The following is a 19,812-nucleotide window of genomic DNA, read 5'->3' on the forward strand; positions in this document are numbered from 1 at the left end:
AAGTACTTGATGCGGGTGTGGAGGCAGCAAAACTGAGGACAGTAGGGAAAACATAATTTGGGCAGGTTGTTTATTTGGTAAAAGGTCAGGGCTGACAAAAGAAGATAAAAAAAGAAAATTAAGGGTCAAGAAATGAGGAAAATGTAGTAAGTTAGATATAAAAAGTGCACCTGCAGCTGTCTAGGGTATGATCACTGCAGCTGCACAAGGACTATAAATCAAGCTCAGACTATGTGATATAAGTGAAACCTACTTCCAATACCATGGAGAGCATGGGGGAGTAGGGAACATTCCCTGGGTAACTGGAAAAACCAGGACATGCAGATGGAGTGTTGTGGTATCACCATGGCAGTGCCCTTTGGAGGGTGACAGCTCTGGCAATTACCCAGCTGCTACCTTGTAACATTTTTATTTGAAAATAAAATAAAGAGGCAGTCTAGAGGATCTACTGATGATGTGAATACCTTTCAGTTACTGCTAAAATTATACAGGTGAGACTGTGACTCACAATTAAAGCTATGATATAAATAAGAAGTAGCAGCAGGAGAGTTTTTGCTAATGTGCAGTTGTAGGTTCTGGTTTTGGCAGTAGTAGGCTTTGGGGACTTCTGTTCTGAGGCTGTTTATTTGCTCTCCAGCAAGGTTATGATGAAGTGGATTGTAGCTTTGAACAGTTAGGAGAAATACTCATCAAAATGTTCTGCTCTATTTTTAAGGTGTGGAGGAGGAGAAGGAAAAAAATTAAATATTACTTCACAGTGATGCACTATTTTCTACTCCAGTATTGACTAAAAATAGTGCTGAACAGAGGTTACTATATTTGGATTATTTGGGGATTATTTTTCTAGTATTCTTTAATTGGCGACTGAGGATCTCTCTAGGCCATTAATATGTATTAATTAATACAGGGAAACAGTTGACAAGTTTTAGAGGCCTGAAAGAAGTTATGACTACTATCTATTGAAAAAAAGAAGAACGTCATAAATGAAAAACTAGCTTGCACTGGGAACAGTAATGTGTAGCAGATAAACAAATATGTATGTCTGTGTTCATAACTGAAAGTTTCAACTCTCAGACAGAAGCTTGTTCCTGCCCACTGCAACTTGTTCAGGCTAGTTGGGAAATTCTATGGTACCAGGAGTAAACCGAAGTGGCAGGTCCTAAATGCTTTAATTAGTAAGAAGACACAAAACAGAACCACCCAGCTAGGAGTGTGGTCACACATTGTGCCTAGACTGCTAGGCACATTCACTCTTTAGATTGGAGGAAAATCAAGGGCTTAGAATTCTGCAAAGGCAAAGTGGTGTTGAAAAGAAGGGTTCCCAGAAGAAAAATGGTCTTGGAGGGAAAGAAACCCAGAAAGGAGGTGGTGAAGATCCTGGAAATAGGGAGAGATTCCAAGATTGGACACCTACACAGAGATAAACGCTCAGGGAAACCCAGGCCTTGGCCAATAATTCCTGGTAGAGGTAATTGTGGGCAGGAGCTTTGTGGGAACTGGCTTGGTTTCCTGCCTGACGTTGGACTGGCAGCAATCTTCCTGATGGGAAAGGAAGTCAACACCTAAGAAAATGCTGTGGGAACAAGCAAGTGCAGTGTAAGTGTAGCATAATCAAGTAGGTCAAGGATTCTAAGCTCAGAGGTTCTTAATTGCCCTCCAGTATCTAGATCCACTGTGGCTTGTCATTTATTCTCTCCTGCCTGTGTCAATAAACAAGATGTTTTAAGTCTATTCCCATGATCACTTCCCTGGGAAAAAAAAAAACCATAAAATGAATGATAGAAGATTCAAATCCTGAAACTATGATAGGACCATAACATGATCAATTCTATTAAAACATTTTAGTGAAAGTAGATTTTGTCAAAACAATTTGATACCTATTGATAAAAGTGTTAGTGTCAATGTAACATAATCCCTGATCGGTTTTGACTTTATGCTGCCTGACATTTCCACAAAAAAAAAAAAAATCATACAATCAACATGACCTACTTGTATTATTGTCTAGGCGAGAGATGCCAAATGCCATTGGCAATGGAGATTCATCATCACACTGGTGGGTTTCTAGTGGAGCTCTGTGCAAGTCAGCTCTTGTCTTGTGCTGTTTAATATTTTTCTTTCATCTGTATCTTGAAAGAAAATAATTTAAAATCTTAGTTTCTGCAGTAAATGACAAAACTCTTGGAGGAGTGATAAATAATAAAGTAGACAAGTGTTCTGTAGCCTTTGAAAGAGAAGTGCAAGAAAGAAATCATGAACATATAACAATAAAATGGTTAGGGTGCTGCAGAGGTTACATGTACATATTTTGCTCCTTTTGCAATGAATAGAGAAAAATTGACATCTTTAAATCATGATTTTTCCTAGAGCAGAAATAAAATTGGCCAACAGTATGGATGTTATAGATACCTGTTTTTCTCCCTTAATCATAAATGGAGTCGAACCAAATTGACTTAGAAGTAGGTTTTGTCCTGTAAAGATTTGTAGTTATGTTTAACAGACCATGATTGCTGCCATGTCAAAAATAAGTGTGTTTGTTCAAGACTGCATGGCTGGAAATATTTAGGAAGGTGGGACTCTGAGTAGAAGTAAGTGTATATTTCTGGGCAAACTCTTGAGAATACAGTTATTAACAGATTTTTGAGTGACTTCTGTCATCTGCCATAATTGTTTTATATAAAAATTTCCAAATCCAGTAAAAATGAGTCAAAAACTTCAGAAATAATAAAACTATCTTCTTTGTGGTAAAGTGCTGAGAAACTGTGCTATTTCTCAGTTCAAAGGACAAGATAGAATCATCTAGAAATCTTTGTAATACAGACCATATTTTAACCATAATTTACCTTTTCTTGCATTATATTTTTCTCTTTTTTAAAAAATGTTTTATTTTCTATCATTCTGCAAATTACAAATGGGAAAATAAAGCAGCTTGTTAACCTTTCAGAAACATTTCTTCCTCTGTGTTTCCAGTGTCCCTTCTTCTGGAGAACATTATTCCGTATTCAGGCCTAGGCTACTCAGTGAGCTACACGTTATTTCCACTGCACTTAGAGTTGTTGCTCTTCTTATAGGGAATGTGAAACAGAATCCAAGACTAAAGAGGCAGAGTTCAATCAAAACATTAAAAGGCCTGCCCTTCAACATTTTTTCATCAACCTCAGGTCCTTCTCACTTACCAGGTCTATATTTGGGCCATGGCATATTAAGAAAGATGGTGTTTGAATTCTGATGAGAGCTGCAGAGCTATTGTTTTGGGCCATGAACAGGCACTTTTTTTCTCTCAAGGGCTTTGAGATGAAGCTCATTAAGTCTTATACAGCACAGACTATAGATAGTAGAGGAATATATTTGCAGTCCTATCCAGCTCAGATACGTATCAGATCATTGTCCTCTCTATGTGTGTTCTTATCTGCAAATTGTAATCTCCTTCTGAGGAGAGCTATCTTGGCTCTTGTAAAAACTATTTCCAGTAGAGTCTTCCCCAACCTGGTTCAATCTTCTGTTTACTCCTGTGATTAAAAGTAATGGAATGTCCTATTAATGGTGCAAATGCTCTTCTGCTCTCCTCATTATTCTCTTGGCCATTAATGAAAAGAAGAAAAGCAATTCTAGAGGTCATGTAGCACTGGAGAAACATACAGCTTCTTCTCTGTGTTTGTACTCTCTGTTTTCATTAAATATTTCAGGTGCAGCTCTTCAAAGCAATCAACACAGAGGAAGAAAACAACCTGAAGTATATGAGAATCTGAAAATAACACTGGTAAAATAATAATGAAAGAAGATATAAGAGAAAAATATGCCATTAGAACAAATGTAAGGGTACTTCTGTTACATTTTTATCCAACCTCTCTTGTATTTTATTTGAAAAGTGAAGTTTATGTACCAGGATTGGTGGGATAGATGGCAAAGAACCCCACAGCAATTGTAAGCAAGTCATTGTAGCTGCTTTGCCCATACAGAGCACTCAAGCTATCACAGCAGAAAAAAAGAATAAAAGGATGTTTTCTCCTATATAAAGCAACCCAAGGAATGCAATGTCTCTATGCTGCCTGCCAGGTGCACACCAAGCTGCTCTATCACTCTGTTTTCTCAACAGGATTGGGGGAGAAAAATAAAATGAAAAGCCAATATGTCAAGATAAGGACAGGGAGATTGCTCATCAGAGGTATCATGGGCAAAACAAACTCAATTTGGGGAAGGTCAATTTCATGTATTGACAATTAGTCACAGTAGGATAACAAGAAAAAAAATCTAAAAACCACCACATTCCTCCCTACTTCCCAGGCTCAACTTCACTCCCAAGTGGGACAGGAGAATAGGAAATGGACTGCAGTAAATTCATGTTTTTTCTGTGCTTTTCCTTCCTTCCCATGCTCATGCTTTGTGTTCATGTCATCCAGTAGTTACCTACATGGCCCTGTGCACTGCATCTGTCTTAAAGGCAAAGCTGTACCCCAGTGTGAGGTGTAAGAACTGGGTGGTCTCTAAAATGACCTGCAAATCAATGACATCTGGAGACAGCTTGGGAGCTGGCTGGCCTCAAGCTCCTGTGTGGTGGCATTGGGCTGTGCAGCGTGGAAACGTCCCACTGGCAGGGCATGGAGCAGGGATGATACACTGTCTGAAATTCCTCCCAGAGAATAGCCAGAGCTCACCAGAAGGATAGTTTTGAAAGGCAAAGACTCCAGAAAAAAATTCCGTAGGTTTACACAGCATAGAACTGAGATAGCTTTTAATAAATGATTTATATTTTGTGGCTTCACACTGACGGTCAAGAGATTTCACAGCCTGATGTGAAGTCCTAAGCTGCTCCTTCTTTCTGACCAGCTTCTTCTTATTTGTTTATTTTTAGCCTTTTTTCTTTTTATAAAGAAGCATCACTAATGCATTTATAAACTTTAGATGTGAGATCTCTTCAGTAATCAGTGTACCTAATGAAATTCTCTTAGGCAATTTTTGGATTGTTCCTAATGAGAGGTTCTGAGGTAGAGAAAGGATGATGCTGGAGGGTATTTTAAAGAGAAGCCTTTGACCTAGGACTTCGATTAGACGTTGTACTGAGGCAGATGCCTTTGTTCAACACCCAGAAAACAGAGTTATTGCATTTAGCTAACAATAATTGTACAAAAATGTGTTTACAAGTGAATGAATATTTACAATGGCATTTGAACAGTAACACTCATTTTTCTCTGAGGCAATTAAAATATCTCATCTTACACTAGGTCATCTCTTTGTCCCAGTAAATTAATAATTACAGCAGACAATTTCCTAGGAAAGCACAAAAAACCCAACAAACCAACAAACCCCAACCAAAAAACCTCAAACAACAACAACAAAAACCTGAAAGAGAAATTTATTATTGAACAACTGCCAAAAATTTAGAAATGTAGCCAGCTTTTAACATTTTCTAAAGGATTAAAAGATCAAACCTGATTTACTAGCACATTGCTTCGTTTCACAAGGGCTTTCATTCATTCATGTAGGGATAGGACACAAAAAGGCCTTAAAAATTGTCAGTATCAAGAGTAAAGGGCATTCCCAAGGATGGAAGTTGAGATGGTATGAAGTGTAAAGGTCAGTTAACCCTTCTGTGTCCAAACTTTCCCACACAACTGAACACTTGGGCTAGGTGATTTTGGAGAAGAAATTTCAAGTATATTTTGAAGGAAGAATCAAGGTGTTTGATTAAGAACATGGAGTATCCTTTATCTTTGAACTATTTTATGGATCTCTAACTTTCCTTCAATTCCTGTAAATCTGCGGGACTTCCCTTACTAAAATAACAATCCAGAGTCTTAGGGAACATGATGAGGCCTGTGAGGCTCCTCACTTGGTTCTAACTCATTCTCTTGCAAATGTTTTGTTCATTGACTATTCCTTTTGGAACTATTTTGTGACCAGTTCTGAGTATGCTTTCCAAACTTCAGAATACTAAAGTTCCCCCCACCCCCTGCCCCCCCCCCCCATTTAGTATTGCTTATTTATATGAAAGAAAAGTTTTGTCATAATTTTATGGCACTATTTAAGATTTAGTTATTTATTCTTTTTCTCGCCATTGTTACTGTTATTGAGGGGTGATTAAAAATTACTTATGAAACATTTTCCCCAAAAAACACTTAGCTTGATTTTTTTTTTCCACTTGGTTTGAGACAATCAGTCTTGGAATAATACTTGTACTGGAGTAACATAGAAGTCAAACAAATCTTTCATATTTCCTGGTCTGAGATTAATACCAGGTTTTAGATCAATATAAATACTTACATCTTCTTCAGCGAACATCATGATACTGTAGGAAGTGAGCAGAATGCACTGTAGGAGAATTTAATTACTTGGCTGATGGACTGGGAGCTTTGGCTAGCTAAAGCACCACTCTCTATGTGACACACTGGTAGCTTGGATTTGGAAGGAGATTTTAACCTGCCCAAATATGGTGACCAAAGTGTTGGTAATTAAAACTTTTCTTTTTGAACATCACAATTAAATGCTTAGGTGCAACTCAGTAAATTATAGCATATTTTTAAATAATAGCTTTTTACTTTTTGCATTTTTTCTGCCAAAAAAAAAAAGTCTTGATGTGAAACCTTCTCTTGTGGGAGAATTTTTCACTTTCAATAAAATTCTGGGTCAGAATGTGTAACAAAGGATTGTCTCTTTCTTGACTAAAAGTAGACAGGTTCGTGGAAAGCAGCCTGATAAAAAATAATTATGAGGCGAGTCTCTATGCTAATGTAAATTTTACCTCTCCTTTATATACATGAATAGAATGAGTAAAAAGAAGCAAATGGATTTATGGCTTAAAATTTGTAAAGTTTTAACTAGTTTTGTATTCAGGACAGTAATGCCAATTACATGATTTTTTCATGTGGTTATAAGAATCAGTACATTTTTTGTAAAAGGCCATTTAAATGAATAGTTTCATTTGCCCTCAGCAGTGGCTGTAATCAACAATAATGGAGTAGGCTGAGTTTGCTGTATTTGGCATTGGATGGTTTTTTGTAGGCTTTTTTTTTTTTTAATTCACTTTGTGACAAACGGCTTAGCTTGAATAGCTTGCCTTGTTTGGTGTGATTGGTGTCCAGACTGAGTACATTAGGAAGTGATGATACTTATCTGTGTGGTTCACATGCTAATTAAATGGACTGTACCAAAGCATACAAATGTTTCCCATTATTTTCTTTTCTCTCACCTTGTGTCAATACATTTCTGTAATAAATCAGAAAATCTTTATTCAGCAGGCAGATAGTATTTGAGAAGTGCAAAAGATGCATTCATTCGAGGATTTTTACTTTTTTCAGAGACTAGCTTGCAAAAGCAGAGAAGTATCAGGAAAGAAAATCTTTCCTATGGCAATTTCTTTGGTTTGTACACCATGAAAAGAAAAGATAAACTGATGGGCTGCTTATTCATAAATTGAAAAGGTATATTTATCTGACAGCTTAAATGAGGTCTGGCACAATCCACTTTTAAGCTTGGGTTTGTATATTGTGAGAGCTGTTTGACTAATCAAACAGAGGGGGCTGTTTCATGAATAATTCATAGTGCAGTGCCCATGGAGGAGCAGGCTGTAAATTCCTGCAGCAGAGCTCCAGTGACACCATCATTAGCAGCTGGCATTGGCTGGCTGATGATGTCCCCTTGCTCTGATGTGTAATTATAACATGACCTGTTGAAGAAGGTGTTGGTGGGTAATATTTCCCTTCTCCGGGGGTATGAACTCTTTTTCACAAACAAAGGAGAGTGGGTAGCCCTTCCAGCCAGCCCAGTAACCCCTGGCTGCTCCTCCCTTTGCCTCTCAACACCCTTTGTCATGCTGCATCTTCCTTTTCTTCTTTTATTCACCATAACCTTCCTTCCAGCCTCCTGCTAACACCATGAAGGGAGATGTCATTTTTGCTGTTCCCACAAATTTTAAGTATTTGCCCCACATGTAACATGTCTGGTTAATCAGCCTGAAGTACCACCAATCAGAATTTCTTGGGGAAAAAAGCAGAAGTTACTGGCCAAAATTTTGTTGACTCTATTTTTGTTGTTGGTATTGTTTAATGAACCACATTGTTAACTTTACTCGTAACTGATGTGGAAGAGAACAATATTAGCTCTCTAGCTTAAAAAGACTCATGGTAATTTGTGAACCAGTAATTTCCTTTCTCTGAATCTCAGAGGTGTTTTGTTTATACAACAGTGAATTGCTCATTTGTGCAGTAGGAATTTTGTTCAAGGTAGTGTCCTGGTTGTTATCTCCTCAATGATATCTTCCATAGGTGTTTGGATTTGTATTACTGCTGGTTAGTCTGTGATGTGTGTTCATTTAGGGGTATAAATATTGGCCAGTGCTCTGCATTGTAATCACACAGTGCTCTGGGACTGAACTCACAGTCTTTCACTCCCAAACTGAGAAAGCTATCCAAAGAGCTAAAATAACACATGGGCAAAAGGGATTTTTGTAAAGGAGACGGAATGGTATTTCTTTGTTCGGCACATCTGTTTTTTAATGACTGAGACACAGGTGTGTATTTGTGTTTGGAAAGGAATGTTAGCAGCAAAGAGAGAAGAAAGAAAACTTTTTCCTTTGTCAAACATGCTGGTGTTTATTGAGAGGAACATTTCCAATAATTACAAGCCAGGGAGACACATTATAGGAGGCCCTTGTTTAAAAGTTTTGGAGGGGTAGGAGACTTGCTTTCTGTGTTGGGTCATATCAGTCAGTACTTGCAGATAAGGAAGGCAGCAAAACCTCTTTAATCTTGAAGGAAATGGTAAGATTTGTGATTCATTTGCACTCCCTGTTTAGAGAACTGAGTGCAACTTCCATTTGCAGTGGGCAGTGCTGAAGTGCTTGGAGGGTCGCTCTGCCATCTGTACAGAAGTGTCATGCCTGGTAACATGGGGCAGTAGCTAACTTAGGGACTTGCTTCTTCAGTCCTATACACAAAATTAACCTCTGGCTAATTATGATCCTGGTGACAAAATTTTTGCTAATCATTACCTTTTACTTTCTTTCAGTGATTTGGAAGCCTTGCAGGGATTTTCTGAGATGGTTTGTTTTATTGTTTATATCATCGTACAAAGGATCATAAGGAAGAGGTAGTGAGACCAGGAGATACTGCTTGGCTGCTGAATAACCCATATTTCCAAGATGTAGGATCCAGAGACTGTGGTGCAGGAGCTCCCCAGGCAGAGCTCAATCTTCCTCCAAGAGCAGCAATGCTCTTATGGCATCTGAAAGTCTGAACCAACTCTATTTAAATGAGTAATCTAACTAAGTGGTCATGAAACCATATATTATCAAGAACTGGAGGAGCTGATGTCTAATTCAAGAATGGGATGAGAGTCACAATCTCTGCAGGCTGAGGATTTGCTTCCATTTTCTTTTGTGGCTTAAAGTCAGCAAGTACTTGTGTACTAGAGCAGCAAGCCCTCAGTGCCGGTGTGAGAGGGACCTCTCATCTCTGCTGAGATGCTCATGGTTGAATAACTGAGCTACAGGCAGCCCTTCTTGCATGAGCCACTGAGCTGCAAAATCAGAGAGTGTCTGCACAGACGAATACATGATTGCATCTGACTCTTGTACCCAGCGTGGAGGAGTTGCATATTGCCATTCTGTGGGCTAAATGAGATCTAAGCCCAAGAAAACAATGAGGAAATTCAAGTGTTTGCATACATATTTGTATGGCACTAGTACATTATTGCACCCGTTTGGTACTGTGGCTAGTAAAAATGATGAATTTTGTGGGGATTCATTTTAAATTGACAGAAAACATGGTTTACCAAAATATCTAGTGCTTTTCCCTCTATAATAAAATTTTAAAATGTACTCTTTCTATTTACAGAATCACCGAATTGGCTGAGTGGGGAGGGACCCTCAAGGATCGTGTCCAACTCCTCCAGGAGCACAGGACCATCCCCAAGTATTATTCCACGTGCCTGAGAGCATTGTCCAAAGACTTCTTGAACTCTGTCAGGCTTGGTGCTGTGACCACCTCCCTGGGGAGCCTGTTCCAGTGCCCAACCACCCTCTGGGGGAAGAATCCTTCTCTAATATGTAACCTAAACCTCTCCTGACACAACTTCAAGCCTTGGGTCTTTAAAGATTCCTTTTTAAAACTAATGTTATTGTAAATATCTCTGCCTAAATATTTTTGCAGTTAATGCAAAAGTGAGAATTTCTGCTGATTTATCTTGTCTGTTTAAAATGCTTTCCTACTTCTATAAAAAATACAATACGAAATCAGTAATATGCATTTCTAGAGTTAGGAAAACTTTCTAATTGTGAAATCTACATGAACTTAGCGAGATTTAAAGATAAAACAAAATAAGTAGGACTAATCTGAAAAAATATCAGAACTTTTAATAAGGACAAAATAAGTTTATGCAGAGTAAGAGGTAAAATGTCCAATACCTCTACCCTTTCTCTCACTTCTTTTTTCTTTTTTGCCCTCCTGTTCCACTTTGGCACCATCATTTGCCAGAAGAAGCAAAGGAAAAAACCCCACTTTTCTTCTGTATTTCAAGTTCTTGTTATCACAGAGGTCTGGAATGTTAATTACAGAACTCAATTATCTCAAGTTAAAATTCTATTACCCACATAGGAAAGAAATGGAGTTGCCAAGGTGAAATGAGCTAGGCAAAGTGAAGAGCAGATGGGCTATGGTGACAGGATGGATATCGAGAGTAATGGGTGGGAGCTTTAATATTTAATTCTGTATCTTGTATGAATGTATTTTTATACTCATTTGACCATTTTCTGAATGTTTAAAAGAGTAGGATGCTGGGTCCATATTTTTAAGACAAAAAAAATTTCACGGTTAAAAAAGTCTGCAACAAATTACAGGTATCTGGGAAATTAGAATAATTACCACACTCCAAGTAGTCTGATTGTTGTTTTTTGCTTGTCTAATGTGTCTCACATCTTTTAGTTATACTTCGATACATATCTCACTCACTGGTTGTGCCAAACTTGTTTGCTAGTGATATTGCTTCACTTATTTCTTTAATCTTTTTCTAACTAAAAGAAGGAAAATAGTTCAGCAGATTTTGTCTCTGAAGAGTACACTGAAAAACCTACACAGTTTCTAACATAAAATCTTTGTAAATAATATTTTTATTAAGACAATCCTTGACTGACTACTAATAAATTTCAAATTTATCAGTAACTTTCATCTGTGTTAAGCTATTATTAGACTTAAGATCTTTTCCCCCTTTTTTGAAAGAAAAGAAAACAGTAGGGAAGAAGAAATATTATTATCCTAGGCCTACAGCTTTCAGTTTAGGCTGTAAATGTGGCTTGGGGCAAAGAGAATAGATGCCATTATGGGATTGAAGGTCATAGTTTCTGGAAGTAGTTTCTTAAAAGATAAGGAAAGAGACACATGCCAATATTTTGTTCTATCAGTCTTGGAACTGCTGATGGGACAGAATATACTATTTTCAAAAAACACCTAATTGATGTAGGAGCAGTTTTTCTGAAGTTAATGGAACTTTATTTCAGGGAACATTGATGGAAATGTGATTGTCTGATCTATTCAACATTTTATAAGCCCTATTTTTAAATTCTTTGTAAATTAATCTGTGAAGTTCTGAAGCCACAAACTTCAGAATGCATTAACCCAAGAATATTCCCTTCCTTAACTCCATAGGACAAGTTTCATTAGTAATTATAATTAAAATTCTCTAAAATGATTGAAACAGAGTTATTGTTTTGACATATTTAACAAGAGTAGTTTTCAAAAAAACTTAGTAACTATGTGTTTCAGTAAAGGTGGAGCCTCTTTTTGAGAATGACTTTTGGTATGCAGAAAATTGATCTGATCCTTGGAATATAGCTTTTACCTTTTGTACTTTTCTGAATTTCTTTTTTTAAATTATTGTATAATTTATCTATTGTTTATATTGTTTTTCTGTGGCATGGTACTTTTAAAATGGATGTACAAATATTCAAGGAGGCACATAACATTTTCCATGAGAAGTCATCAACTCAAACACTACTGCCTGAATTTTGAAATTATATGCTTTAGATGGTGTAAATCAAAGCAGTTACTTGCTTGAAGTAAAGCTCTTGTTCCTAATTAATTTCATCTCTTCATGCAGATTTTCTGTTAACAGATTTCCTAAGAGACCTGCTTCCTTTCCATTTCCATCTGTCTGGGGATTTCAAGTCCTACCTTTCCCAGTCTCTATAGAAAAATCAATATAAACAATTTGTTATGGAATGTATGACGTGCATCTTATATGAGGGGAGTGTTTGCTTTCTTAGTGTAATGAAGCTTTATGGTGAACAAAATGTATTTGCAATTACTCCTGAAATTCATAAAAAATAGTACTTTTCAGGATAGCCTGAGATATTTTTGGTGAAGCAGCTCTAGGGTGCTAGTGCTAGCTATGGTTTTAGGAAGTCAGACAGTCTCCACAATCTTGTCTTAGACTGAAGAAATTATTCCATTGATGTCAATGTTAAAATATGTTTTGACTTCAGGGGGGCCTGGATTATTCTTCTCTTGTCCTTACTATCTACACATCAATGACCTGCTAAGATTAGATAGATGATTTGAATAGGCAGTCATGTCATAGCTAGAGCTGTGGAAGTTATTTATTATTGACTAGGAGTACAGTAACATTTCATCTGACTTTAAAATCCTTAAGTTGCTCAGAAATCTTTGAACTAGGACACAGATTTTTAAATTTCACACTAACTTTACTGAGAAACAGAAGGCAAATTCTAAAGCCAACAAAGCTCCACTGGAAAAAAAAGTCAAAGTAAATGTAATTGAATCTAAATTCATATGAAGCCTCTTTCTTCTGGGTAACCACTCAGTTTGTCCAGCAGTGAAACAAAATTAAATTGGAAAAAAACCCCCCATTTTTTCTCTCGAAACTTGCCTCTGAACTTTTGTTTCTCTTTTACATTCCAAGTGCATTCCTGTTCCACTCAAATACTCTTTTCATACCTATTGTGCACCCTTTCCTGTGTACTCATTTCTCACTTCAGTGCTGTCAGGAGGCAAAACTAATTTACTTCTATTTCTTTGTAATTATTCCTTCCTGATTGATATTACTTATTATCACAATGTTCAGAATGACTTCGTTCCTCGTTGCAGCTGAGAGACACAATCAGATACAATTGATAGGAGAAATTATCTCTTTTCTTGATTGGCAAATATTGCAATCCTGAAATTTAAATTTTGCCTGTCAACTAGAATTCATTCCACAAGAGATAAAAATGTATGTTTCTAAGTTTATTCAACTCATAGCAGTAGACTTTGATGAGTGAGAAATGGAGACTGTAAGATCAGCTAATTCAAGACAAACAATATAGGTCAGACAGATACAATATTAGCACTGAACTTCTTCAAAGATCTGTTTGTTAGGAGACTTACAGAGGGTATGAAAAGAAAAATCCCACAGGAATCACTGCCATGTTGTAGTATTTTACTGAAACCAGATAGAATCAAAGTGGCTGAATAAAAAACCTGTTAAAGTCAATGGAAATGTATCCATTTAGTCTAGATCTTGTGTAAATCTTGAGTGTTATTTTGCACTTTTCTTTCTTATACAGTTATTTGCTAAGCAAGACGAAATATTTTGCTTGACCTCATTAATCTTTGATGCAACGTCTGAGATGATCCATCCACCTCTGAGATGATCTCCTACGCCCTTAGCTAGAAATTAATAACTGTGGCTCTACCTGAGGGCGAAAAATCTGTATGGTCACTGGTCAGAAACAGATTTCAGAAAAAGACTGTGAGGGTAGAACAATAACAATACAACTTACTAGCTTTGGTTCTCTAGGCTTACCTTACTTTCAGTGTATTTTGAAAGATTACCCACTTATTTCTCACACCTGTTGTAAAAGAACACAGTAGCTCCAAAAGTAATAGCAGTGTAATTTGGCAAGAGGACAGATGCAGCTTCAGGAATTGAAGTACAATTGAAAGAGTGCTGGTAGAGACATCTAGCACTGGTCATTCTGGAAAGGAGACCTGGTCTGTCTTATATTTCTGTCTGCAGCATATAACCATTACAGACAACTCAGAAAACCCTTGTTTTTCCCTGCCAGGAAGAAAGTCTGTCAGTAAAGGCATTCAACATGAGCTACATCTAGTCTAGGCTGATGCACTGTTCTATGGGGGATTTTAGTACATGAAGGGTTTTGGTCAGCCAGGTGTTAAGCAGCTCACCCTCTCCTGAGGATCATGTCTGCAGTGGTGAGTGATGAAGTTGGCTCTTACTTTCCTCCCTTCCTGGAATCTTCTCTGAGGATTTCAAGAAAGTACCTAAATTCACTTGGGAACATTTTTTCAGAGAAAACCACCAGTGCTTATTTGGGTGCTGTTGTGTCATGCAACCTGTCCTATTATTGGCATAACACCCTAGGGGAGATAAAGCATTCCTGCAAAGATGTGGGATGTCGAAGTTCAACTCCCTCATCTGCTGGAGAAAATTTCAAAATTTCAGTCTAAAAAGCACTGTATTTTTTGTTTTCTTTCCAGAAGCATCTCATACCAGATTATACGACCTACTGTAAGGGAAACTCCATCCTTTCTGTTGGAGCAGTGCTATAGAGCAGAAAAGTGCAGTGTGTAGAAAAATGTTTGGAAAGAAAGGCTGATCAACTGCTTTAATTTTTTTCCTCAATATGTTTTGAGATCTGAGCTCTGGAGAAGTATTTCTGTGAGTACTTCTATATTAGCAATTTTATTTTATGCAGGTAGATATTCATGGCTGGAAGGGACAATAATAAGGATCTATTTCAGTCCCTTTCTAACACAGGTGGTAAAAATACTCCAGTGATTCCTAAATAAAATCTATTGGCTCAGTTAAAGCTAGAAAACACCTCTTAGAAAATTGAATATTTGTGCTCTGACTATTTGTACCTATGAGCTAATTTTTTTCCCTGGTTCTTCAGGTGATCTATTGAACTTCATACCACTGGAAAATACGGGCATGAAAGTTGACCATTTTATCAAACAGTACATTGAAGCTCATACGGGTGTGACAGCATATGAATGTCTATATTTTCTGGAAGTTGGACAGACTTTTTTTCTTTTAAAAATGGTTCCTAGAACACTTTCATTACCCTAGATCTAAGCAAATGTGGGCATTAAAACCAGTATCTCAAGCTGTATATATCAATGCTCAGAAAAGTGCTGTCAGGCTCAGACAGCTGGGCACAATAATAGCTAAAGAAAATATTTTGGCTGGATTTTTGTAAGGTCTCTGACATAATCAGACACTAAAGAACCACACAGACCCAGAGATGTCCCAGCAGGAAAGAAGGGGAAGAACTTTACTTTCTTTCATATTTATACATTTTTGGCACTGGTTGAGGATTGGAGGATAGGATCACAACCCCTCCAACCACACTTGTCAAACAGACAGTCGATCAGTTCTCCTCCTCCTCCAGAAAGGAGTGTAAACAAGAAACAACCATTAAGTAAACAGAGCTATTTTTACATTAAGAGACTGTTAGAAGCATGAGAATCTGACTCTAAGAAGGTAAACAATCAGAAGGCTAGGAAAATTCCAAAGGAACGGGGGGACAGGTCTCCACTAGGAAACTTAAACAAAATATTGCTATTAATTTGCTATTTTTTATCAAGTTATTTCAGCTAAGATTTTATTTTTCTCTTATACCTGAAAATAGCAAAAAGGATACCAAGCCTGTCCTTATATACCTCTTAAAAAGTCAAGTCAGTTTAGAGAATTATAAAAGATTCAGGTTTTCCTGCCTTGTGGTGAAGAAGCAAGTTCACATGGCTTGACCACACTGTTGTGAAACCCCATCCCAGGTCAGAGATAGGATTAAGAAAAACATAATTGTCAATAAAAATGGCCACCTGAGCTCACCTCTGCTGCTCCTGGAATTTGAAAAATCATCTCTGCTAAGATGATTGTGCTCAAAGGATATATTAATGCAATCTGCATCATTATGCACAGTTTCTTCTTTGCTCTATGATCTTCCAAGCCCCCTTCATCCAATAAAAATCTAGATTTTGTTCACCACCAGTAAATAAGACATACAACTACACAAGCATGTGGGAACATAAGGGAATTAGTAACAGCTTTCAAGCAGAGATGAGTGATACATCTTTCAAACTGAAAGATGAGAAAAGAAATAGCATTTGGAACACAATTTGGGACACCAACAGGAGTCCCTGTTTCTAGGAAAATGAAAGCTGGGATCAGATAAGATCGGGGACTAGAGAAAACGAGGGTCCAAACCAATATGGTTATATTGCAGGTTCTCCCGTTTATTCCTTGAGATGGCGGGTTAAATACAGACAGAATGGTTTACAAGAACAGGTGCATTCTGATAGGCAGTGAGAGTAAAGAAGTATGCAAACAATCTAGAGTTAAGGCAGATACGGAGTTTCAGTGCAATTACTTCTGTTCTGTAAATGTCCATACCTTAACACATTCCCAATACCAGATAACCTTATCTGGTACTACGTATGTTGGATGTACAAGGCCTACTAGGCCCAAGCCTGAGGCCTGGTCTGAGGCCTGGTCTGAGACCTGGTCTGAGGCCTGGTCTGAGGCCCAGTTTGGGATAGCTCTACCTTATGATATAAGCCATCCTGCTACAGGAAAAGATATTTAATCTTGTTCAAATACTTATGATTAGCATAGCTTTTCATTTAATTTTCATTTCTGGAAATGATACAGTATGTTTGCTGTTGTATTTGGTTAAGTGAGAGGTAGTATCTTTGTTAATAGAGTTTAAAAGGAATGAACTGCTTGGGTTTTGTAGGAGTACAACATTGATTTCACTTGGCCTCACATGGTCAGCCCCATATATGAAAACAACTGAGCTGTACTAGAAAGCACTAGAAAGACTTTTGGTCTTAATTCAAGCTGTCAGTCTTGTAATTCAAAAAATATTTTGGCTGGTCTGTGGAGCCTTGGAGACTTTCCCACTCCACATTTCCAATGGGACATTGGGCCAGCAAGCCCACAGCTGTCTCAGGTGACCCGTGTGTGACTACTGCAATGCTTCCCTGATGCTTCAAACACCTCAGCCACACCAGGGCTCTGACTGAAAGGTGCTGTGGCTTCCTAGCCCACCTACTGAGGTGTCCTCTCTGCAAACGAGAGCAAGGGTGAAGAGTGCTTGGAAGTCACCAGGGAGTGATGGGCTTGAGTGCCATTCTTTCCCTTTGGACATAACCTGTGAAATCCAGAGAATCCTGAAAGCTGTCAGGCATGAGGAAAGGCGTGTTTGACTTCATGAATGACAGATAAACCTGCCTCCGTCGGTGTTCTCACAGAGAGCCAACGGGCTCTGTCGCCGCTGGCCCAGACACAGCGACAGGTGTCGTAGGGGGGTCAGTCTGTGAGCAACGCAAGCAGTACTGACTCCCGTGGGTTCTTTGCCTGGCAGAGGCTTATGCGAGCGATGGAGATTCGACAGGCAGTGGAAAGAAAGGAGGAAACAATTTCAGACGAACAGAGGGTTTATTGCAAACACCTCCTCAGCCCGAAACTGTTCGGGGGGAGAGGGGTGCGGGGGGTTTTTGTCCGAAGGATTCGGAGGGGGGACAAAGGGGGTGGCCAGCCACTGCCAGCCAACCGGGGCAGGTTGCCAGGGGGTACAGGTGTAATAGAACATCACTTGGACTAATCAGGGGAAAAATAGGAGGGATTTACAAAGGCGGGAGAAATGACAGGCAGCTAACCGTGTGTCGCATGACAGGTGCCGGAGTCATGTGAGTTAAACAAAGGAACAATCGAGGGGTGGGGTACAGGGAACCCAACAAGTACAAAAGTATAGAAAGCCTAACCGATTAAATTAACACACTGCCACATCTCCCCGTTTTCTTTTTACTAAAAGAACAGAAGTGAGGGGGGTCCAGCAGATGCTCAGAGTCCAGGTAACATTTGGCGAATTGAGGTGGTTGAGCTGGCCACTAATCGTCTGCGAGGCTTTCACCGTCACTCTCTTCTTCAAGCTCCTTTTCAAGCTCCTTCAACTCGTCTTCAGGAGCCGTGGCCTTGGCGACCCGAGCAGCAGCCGGAGAGGGGGTAGATGTGGAACTTAAAACTAACTTAATTAACGATCTCCTGATTAGTCCGAAAGCAAGACAAACAATTAAAATAATAAACAAAGTCAACAGACATGTTTTTAAAATGGATCCGGCCCATCCAGATAAACCCCAACCTTTAAAAATGTTGCTCATCCAATCACCTGTCTCTCTTTTGATGTCACTGATCATATTTTGCATCTGTACAATGAGTTTTCGAGTGCTCTCAGCCCGAGTCGACAGATTAAAACAACATAGACCCTCAAACTCCTCATACGTGTGATCGTGGAGAAGTATGATGTAGTCTATGGCTGCCAGATTTTGGAGGGAAGCTTGCCTCATTATTTCCTCGTCCTGCAGGAGGTTGAATAGGGTTTTGGAGGTTAAATTTGCTTGTTTCGCCACCCAACATTTTAAACGTCCCAATTCCCCCACGGCCTTAGCAAAGGAGACCCATGGGGCAGAATTTGTGATTGCGACCTCTTTAGTTTTGTTCCAATGAATAATTTCCGAATCGCAATCCGGGTCTAATTTTCTAAGGTCTCTTTTGGAAACTGCCAATCCATGTGCACCACTTTGTTTCTTTTGTTTTTCTTTCCAATCCGTGATTTGCATCTTGTTGGGTGTGAACAGCCCTACCTTTCCTAGGGTGCACGGACCTCCAGAAAGACGAGAGGGGATACCTGCCCAAACCCGATCTCTGCAGATCAGAAAGACTCCCTCGGGTAACTTTTTGGGGTGGTTGTGAATTTGAGGGGGAAGAACTCCCTTGGCCAACTTCTTGCACCACGAGTGGGCTCTGTCTAGCACTTTAGATTGAAAAGCGTGCTTGGTGTGGCTGTCTAAAGCGTCGGCCGAATTGGTAATACGAATGCAGGCGGGAGCTGTAGTTGCTCCAAGGAGCCGCAGCTCTCGGGGTTCCTCTTTCATATCTGGCAGGGAAAGCACAAAATTCTTCCAGCCAATAAAAGGATTAAATTGGGAGGTCTTACTGATGCAGTGGGCACAATGGAGAAGTCTTTCAGGCATTTCCCACTGTCTAAAGGGAATCCCCATGAGGCATGTGGACATCGGGTCTGAGGCTGATGCTTGATTGAGACAGATGTGATCCTGTCCCATAGATTCTGCGAGCAGAGCCCACACGTTGGCTCGCGACTGTGGGACGGTCCAAGCTTGGGTGAATGTTAGCAGCTTGGTCAGAAAGAGCACGGTCGGGAGGATTAGCATCTTGGATCCGGGTCTGAAAAACAAAACTGGGGGGCCAAAAATTATTAATTTGGGTCACAGAAATAGGTAAAGGACAGGTCATGGTCCCATTCCCACAGGATGGGAAGAGAGGGTCTGGAGGAGACTCGCCTTTGACGGCGGAATGCCGCCGAAGCCACCTGCGGGGCGCTGTCGTCACACTCCCTCTTCCTTTTAATGAATGGTTTTACCCATTTGGCAGGTATCCATTTGATCCCAGTAGGCGTGAGGACACAGGCGTACCCACGCCCCCACGTCACTAGGTCAAACGGACCCTCCACCTTCCCTGACTCAGGCGATCTCACCAGCACCGGGGGCTTGGGATCAAACTGCCATTCCTTATTGCACCCAAAGTGTGTGGTAATGGGCGGATTGGGATTTTCAAAGGAACAATTTAGAAAATTGATGACATAAAGGGCTCGGGCCAATCTGATTGCCGGCGGTTCCACCTTTAATACCTGTTGCTGTTGTTTAAGGACCCTCTTGATCTCTTGGTGGGTCCTCTCTACGATTGCTTGGCCTGAGGGGGAGTGGGGGATGCCTGTCTTGTGCT

General features: G+C 39.3%; 1 long non-coding RNA gene across 1 annotated transcript; it reads left to right on the forward strand.

The window, feature by feature from the left end:
• The first annotated feature begins 357 nt into the window (after positions 1 to 357).
• LOC134549358 (uncharacterized) lies at positions 358 to 11,767 on the forward strand. Its single transcript, XR_010080076.1, has 3 exons — positions 358 to 491; positions 3,684 to 3,810; positions 9,828 to 11,767. It is a non-coding gene; the product is annotated as an uncharacterized LOC134549358 (long non-coding RNA).
• The last annotated feature ends 8,045 nt before the right edge of the window (positions 11,768 to 19,812 follow it).

Source organism: Prinia subflava, chromosome 4, assembly GCF_021018805.1.
Source record: "Prinia subflava isolate CZ2003 ecotype Zambia chromosome 4, Cam_Psub_1.2, whole genome shotgun sequence".
Lineage (NCBI taxonomy): Eukaryota > Metazoa > Chordata > Aves > Passeriformes > Cisticolidae > Prinia > Prinia subflava.